The sequence below is a fragment of the Elgaria multicarinata genome, chromosome 21 (genome assembly GCF_023053635.1).
Source record: "Elgaria multicarinata webbii isolate HBS135686 ecotype San Diego chromosome 21, rElgMul1.1.pri, whole genome shotgun sequence".
Classification (NCBI taxonomy): Eukaryota; Metazoa; Chordata; class Lepidosauria; order Squamata; family Anguidae; genus Elgaria; species Elgaria multicarinata.
In genome coordinates this window covers 2,565,281-2,572,938 of record NC_086191.1, presented here as the reverse complement: position 1 = coordinate 2,572,938, position 7,658 = coordinate 2,565,281, and positions in this window count along the sequence as shown.

The window sequence follows — 7,658 nt, the reverse complement described above, 5'->3', positions numbered from 1 at the left end:
CCTGGCAGAAGTCAGGATTTATTTCATCCATGGCATTTCCACGATCTAAGTTACCCGATCGAAAAATGAAATAAGATTTGCCTGGCAGGCTGAGTTCTCGACAATTTCATGGCTGGCTTCCAGCGCTTCCAGATCAAGCATGTTGTTGTTAATAATAATAATAATAATAATAATAATAATAATAATAATTCCTGCCTTTTCCCCAATATTGGACCTCAAGGCAGCTCTAGAATTTTCCCAGGGATTGATTTCAGACTGACAGGTCTATAATCCCTGGATCTTCCTTTTTGAAGATAGGGACAAAAATTGCCCTCCTCCAGACATCACCTGCTCTCCTGGATTTCTCAAAGATAATAGATAGACATTCCAAAAGCCCATCCACTATCTCCTCCCACATCCTAGGATGCAGTTCATCTGGACCTGGGGACTTAAACTCATTTAAAGTGCTTAGAGAGTCCTTGACCATCTCTCTGTCAACCATAAGCTGCACTCCTACACCTTCAGCAGGGCACATTCCTGGGCCCAGGGCTCTTCAACGTTTTTTATTGATTTGAACGAGGAGGTGCAGGGAACGCTGATCAAATTTGCAGATGACACCAAATTGGGTGGGATAGCTAATACCTTGGAAGACAGAAACAAGCTTCAAAGTGATCTTGATAGGCTGGAGTGCTGGGCTGAAAACAACAGAATGAAATTTATTAGGGATAAATGCCAAGTTCTACATTTAGGGAATAGAAACCAAATGCACAGTTACAAGATGGGGGATACTTGGCTCAGCAACACTACAAACGAGAAGGATCTTGGAATTCTTGTAGATCGCAAGCTGAATATGAGCCAACAGTGCGATATGGCTGCAAGAAAGGCAAATGCTATCTTGGGCTGCATTAATAGAGGTATAGCTTCCAAATCACGTGAGGTACTGGTTCCTTTCTATTCGGCCCTGGTTAGGCCTCATCTAGAGTATTGCGTCCAGTTCTGAGCTCCACAATTCAAGAAGGATGCAGACAAGCTGGAGCGTGTTCAGAGGAAGGCAACCAGGATGATCAGGGGTCTGGAAACAAAGCCGTATGAAGAAAGACTGAAAGAACAGGGCCTGTTTAGCCTGGAGAAGAGAAGATTGAGGGGAGACATGAGAGCACTCTTCAAATACTTAAAAGGTTATCACACAGAGGAGGGCCAGGATCTCTTCTCGATCCTCCCAGAGTGCAGGACACAGAATAACGGGCTCAAGTTAAAGGAAGCCAGATTCTAGCTGCACATCAGGAAAAACTTCTTGTTAGAGCAGTATGACATGACCTACGGAGGTGGTGGGCTCTCCCACACTAGAGGCCTTCAAGAGGCAGCTGGACAAGCATCTGTCAGGGATGCTTTAGGGTGGATTCCTGCATTGAGCAGGGGGTTGGACTTGATGGCCTTAGAGGCCCCTTCCAACTCTACTGTTCTGTGGTTCTATAGCCAGATGACTGAAATGAAATAAGAGCTGAGCCATTCTGCTGTCAGCATTTTGCCATCTTTCATGAGCAGCAGGTCTACCATTACTTCTTTCCTCCTCTAAATTTGGATATACCTGGTTCCTTCTCCCTCTGGAGGAGAACGTCGTCAGCAAGGCAAGGAAGGCATTCCCTGGAGAGATCAGGCTGGGCAGATATTGAGGAAAGTCAAGTCCACCATTCATGGTTCCTTGACATATCTGCAATTTGCTTTGAGAAAGCACCATCTACATCTTCTCCCTGGATGGGCGGTCGATAGTGGACTCCAACCACAGTATTGTTCTTATTCCTTCTTCTGTTTATTTTGACCTAGATGCTTTCAAGAGGGACACCCTGGTCATTCCCTTGGATTTCTGTGCAGGTGTTTACATTTCTAACACATAGCGCAATTGCTCCTTCCAACCCCTTTCTACGGCTTCTGTTGTCTTTGAACACGTTATATCCTTGAAAGCCTACATTTCAACACGTCTCAGTCATATCTATGAAGCCATATTTATCTTCTTGATTCAAGAGTTCAAACTCTTTATTTTCTATACTCTGAGCATTAGTATGAAGGCATTGAAAGCCATCAACATTATTAGGGTGACCATATGAAAAGGAGGACAGGACTCCTGTATCTTTAACAGTTGCATTGAAAAGGGAATTTCAGCAGGTGTCATTTGTATATTTGGAGAACCTGGTGTGATTCCCTCTTCATCACAACTGTTAAAGCTGCAGGAGCCCTGCCCTCTTTTAAATCTGGTCACTCTATTATAGCTCCTGCAGCTTTAACTGTGGTGATGAAGAGGGCATTTCACCAGGTTCTCCCTTTTCTATGCAACTGTTAAAGATACAGGACCCCGGTCCTCCTTTTCATAGGGTCACCCTATTATGCTCCAATGATGTCCCTGCATTTTTATTAAGGGTTTGACAAGCCTCACTACAACTGTGATCTTGGTAAAGTGCATGAGCCTTTAGCCACCTCTGGACTTTTGTCTCCATGCCTCTGGACTTTTGTCTCTGGACTAAACTCCATTCAGTTTAAAGTCCTCCTGGTCAAACTCGCCATTTTTGGGGCAAACACCTCCCTCTCTCTCTCTTTCTCTCTCTCTCTCTCTCTCATTATACATGCACTAGATTATGCTGTGTTATAGCACCACTTCCTCTTTTCACAGAGAAAAACAACTCACAATATTTAAATAGCTCATTATCTGCGATCTTAAAAAAATGGGATAAAAGGCCAGAAAGTACAGGAGGGACCTGGAACTTGATGATGTCATGTAAAGGACCTGCAAATGTCTGTGAGTAACCAATCTCGATCACAGGATAAAAGCCCCATATGGAGAGGCCCCTCATTTCTAAGTCCTCCTTTAAACAGCTACTATTAATTGAAAACTTCCCCTCTCGGAAAAGCTACATAAAGTTCAATGAAACAGCACCATCTACTGGCTGTATTATAGTGGAACACCAACTTTAGACACTGGGGATATCCCGCAATTTTAAGTAGTGCATTCTCTCTGACCTTTTTTATAGCGAGATTTCCAGGGGAAGGCCCAGGAGATGTCCTGGAGGTTGATGGAGTCATGTAAAGGACCTGAGCGGTAAGTGATGAGCTTGCAATAAATCGCTCATGTAGAGACGGGTCTTAGTTGCTGGCAAGGGGTGTCTTTGCACCTATGAAGCAGGCTTGCACAGATTACTTCTGTAATGTAGAGATAGGCAGTACAGCAGGAGCTCATACCAGGGCTGTTGCTAGACCCTGGCTGTTCGGACCCAGCCCTGAATCTGTTTACCAGGGCTCTTGAGCTTCTTCCCAGAGCCTCGGTAGCCTATTGGTGCCAATGGAAGTTTTTCTTCTCAGCTTAATTGCCATGCAGGGGCAATTTTCAAGGGTACTTGTACCTTGGTGGGGAAGGATTAACTGCTCCCCAATCCACCCTGCATGGCAATTAAGCTTACAAAAATAACTTCCCCAGGGGCTCATGGAAGTTCGTTTCCCCAAGCTTAATTGCACAAGGGAAAAGGTGCTTATGAAGAAAGCGGCTCCTGATAAAACTTTCCCTTTTTGTGCATTTTTCACACCTGTTCACAGCCCTTGCAAATCAACTGCAACTGAAGAAGAACTCCATGATTTCAGTTTATCAGGGTGCAAATTAATTAATTACTTTTATCTGTTGCAATTTGGATGGGAAATGAATCATCTGGCTTTCATAGAATCATAGAATAGCAGAGTTGGAAGGGGCCTACAAGGCCATCCAGTCCAACCCCCCTGCTCAATGCAGGAATCCATCCTAAAGCATCCCTGACAGATGGTTGTCCAGCTGCCTCTGGAATGCCTCTAGTGTGGGAGAGCCTACAACCTCCCTAGGTAGCTGATTCCACCGTCGCACTGCTCTAACAGTCAGGAAGTTTTTCCTGATGTCCAGCCGGAATCTGGCTTCCTTTAACTTGAGCCTGTTATTCCATGTCCTGCACTCTGGGAGGATCGAGCAGAGATCCTGGCCCTCCTCTGTGTGACAACCTTTTAAGTATTTGAAGAGTGCTCTCATGTCTCCCCTCAATCTTCTCTTCTCCAGGCTAAACCTGCCCAGTTCTTTCAGTCTCTCTTCATAGGGCTTTGTTTCCAGACCCCTGATCATCCTGGTTGCCCTCCTCTGAACACACTCCAGCTTGTCTGCGTCCTTCTTGAATTGTGGAGCCCAGAACTGGACGCAATCCTCTAGATGAGGCCTAACCAGGGCCGAATAGAGAGGAACCAGTAGTACCTCCCGGGATTTGGAAGCTCTACTTCTATTAATGCAGCCCAAAATAGCATTTGCCTTTCTTGCAGCCATATCGCACTGTGGCTACCTAGGGAGCCAGTTACCTAGGGAGGTTGTGGGCTCTCCCACACTATCGCACTTTTGTTTTCTGTGAAATGTAAAGAAATCCTAGTAATTCTAAGTCTGCATATCTAAATTTTATGCAGATTCTAAATTTTAGGCAATTCTAATTTTATGCAGATTTTATGCCTGGGCCCCAAATCTATTAAGCGCCTGGCATCGCCCCTGCTCGTGGCTCAGTGGTGGAGCGCTTCCTTCGCCTGCAAAGGATCCTGGGTTCAATTCCTGGCATCTCCTGTTTAGACATATCTCTCAGGCAGCAAATGATGGGACAAAATCTCTCCTTTAGACCCAGGAGAGCTGCTGCCAGTCAGGGTGGGCAGTACTGGGTCAGAAGGACCTCGCAGAAGGCAGCGTCCTTTGTTGCCAGGGTCAGCGTCCAAAACCTGGAGCCCTCTTTAACCTAAAACAAATTGCATGGGGAACATTTCTATGTAGGAGTCATCAAACACTCTGCCTCAGAGGTAGGCGACATGGTTGCCCTCCAGAGGTTTTGGACTACAACTCCCATGATCCCCAATTATTTGGGGCATGCTGACTGGGCCTGATGTGTAGGCCGACACATCTGGAAGGCACCAGGTTGCCTCCTGCAATGCCATGGCTTAGAAAGAAAGCAAGAGTTTAAAATCCATGGGACAACTAAAAAAAATAATTGCTCAACAGATATTGTCCCAATCCTAGATGCTTACCTGCAAGCAAGCCCCATTGAACTCAATGGAACTTGCTTCTGAGTAGGCACGTACAGGATTGCATTGTGAGTATAGATTGAAATGGTTTTAAATATATTTAAATGAAGTCTGAATGTCATATATATATATACACAACACACATATTTAAAATATCTAGTTTTGAACGGTTTGCACTGTCCTGTTTTTTGTTTTTAATCGGGTCACATATATGAATAAAAAACTGAAGAGAAATGATTAAGATGTAGCAGAGCTCTTTTTGAACACTCCGAAATTGGTCTACAAATGCAACGTGTCGTTCTCACTGAGAATTGCACCCATTTTAGGGTGACCACATGAAGAAGAGGACCGGGCTCCTGTATCTTTAACGGTTGCATAGAAGCGGGAATTTCAGCAGGGGTCCTTGGTAGGCATACAGCACCTGGTGAGATTCCCTCTTCTTCATCACAACAAGTTGAAGCTGCAGGAGCCCTGCCCTCTTTTGTATTGGGTCACAGTAGGCTTGGCTCATGCAGCTTTAGTTGTTGTGATGAAGAGGGAATTTCACCAGGTACAAATGACACCTGCTGAAATCCCCTTTTCTAGTATAGCTGTTAACGATGCAGGAGCCCTGCCCATAGGGTCATTTTTCATCTCCGTGGCTAGATCTACACTCCTGCTTTATAGCAGTATTGAAATGCACTGATAACTGTTGGGACACGATCCACATTCCATATACAGCTTCCATAGTGCTTTTTATTCCACACCTGTAATGATTTGACCCAAGGTGTAGAGCTAATCCCCGTGGCTGACAAAACAGAGATCAGGGCAAGACTATCCATAACCAACACTGCAAGAGTCTACTCAAAAGTCAGCCCCATTGAGTTCAATGGGACTTACTCCCTGTTCAAGGCCGAAGAGCGTTGCAGCATAGGTACCGAACCTCCACGCCACCCTTCAATGCGGTGCTTCCTACATGCCAGACTACAATTCCCATCATCCCCCAGGCAGCCCTGCGTGTGGGCATTTGAGTAGACATGCACAGGGCTGCACCTCCAAGCAAACATTTTCCGGCTGCCAAGGCGATGCTGCCCGGTCCTCCGCCCGTTTACTCAGAAGGAGGTGCTTCTGCGTGCCCCGTGGGGCGGCTTCCTCCCACATAACTCTGCACACACTAGGGTGACCCTATGAAAAGGAGGACGGGGCCCCTGCATCTTTAACAGTTGCATAGAAAAGGGAATTTCAGCAGGTGTCATTTGTATATATGGAGAACCTGGTGAAATCCCCTCTTCATCACAACAGTTAAAGCTGCCCTCTTTCAAATCTGGTCACTCCAGTATAGCTCCTGGACCTTTAACTGTTGTGATGAAAAGGGAATTTCACCAGGTTCTCCATATATTTCAAATTTGTAGTTTTGCATTGCTGCTGTTTTTATCTGGTTGAGCTTTTATATTGCATTTTATATTATGGATTTATACTGTTTTATACTTTGAATGTTTTTAATTTTTGTGAACCGCCCAGAGAGCTCCGGTTATTGGGCGGTATAGAAATGTAATAAATAAATAAATAAATAAATAAAATATACAAATGACACCTGCTGAAATTTCCTTTTCTATGCAACTGTTAGAGATACAGGAGCCCTGTCCTCCTTTTTATATGGTCACCCTAGCACACACTGACAGCCTAAAAACCTTTGGACCGAATTGTTGTATCGGGTGCATTGGTAATATACCTCTGTAGCATAGAATCGTAGAGTTGGAAGGGTCCTCTAAAGGCCATCGAGTCCAACCCCCTGCTCAATGCAGGAATCCACCCTAAAGCATCCCCGACAGAGGGTTGTCCAGCTGCCTCTTGAAGGCCTCTAGTGTGGGAGAGCCCACCACCTCCCTAGGTCACTGATTCCATTGTACTGCTCTAACAGTCAGGAAGTTTTTCCTGATGTCCAGCTGGAATCCAGCTTCCTGTCACTTGAGCCCAAGATTCCGTGTCCTGCACTCTGGGAGGATCGAGAAGAGATCGCCAGCAATAAAACATCGCGATCGAATACCAGTCCGTGGAAGATAGGAGGTTGGTTAACCTTTCCCCAACCTTGTCCTGCAGCCCAGGACAAGATGTCCTGGGCTGCAACTCCCACACTGCTAGCCAGCATGCATTTTATATCTAGACCCACACGCGCACATAGATATATTGCACACAGGGCCGGTGCTACCATAGAGGCCACTCAGGCGGCTGCCTAGAGTGCCAAGCTAAGCGGGGCGCCGGGCAGAGCACAGCACTCTCCCGCGTTGGCTGTGAGCTGGCCCGGCTCAAGGATTCAGCTGGGCCTGGGCAGGCGAGATGGCGCCCTGCGCCCGCCCAGCCAGAGTGAAGCCAGGGACGCTGGGGTGGGACGGCTCCACGTTCGGACTTCTGGAACGCGCCCGAGAGAGAGAGAGAGAGAGAGAGAGAATGTATGGGTGCATGGGACCTTTGAGTGAATGCACGTGTTCATGCGTGTGTTTGTTTGGAGTGAGTGATGCTGAGTGTGTGTGTGCACACACATGTGAGTTGGGGGGATGATTTGGAGGTGACATTCCTATTAAATAATGCATTTTAGACCCATAGATGTTCCTTTCCAATTTGTTTGCTAGAATTGGCATGAC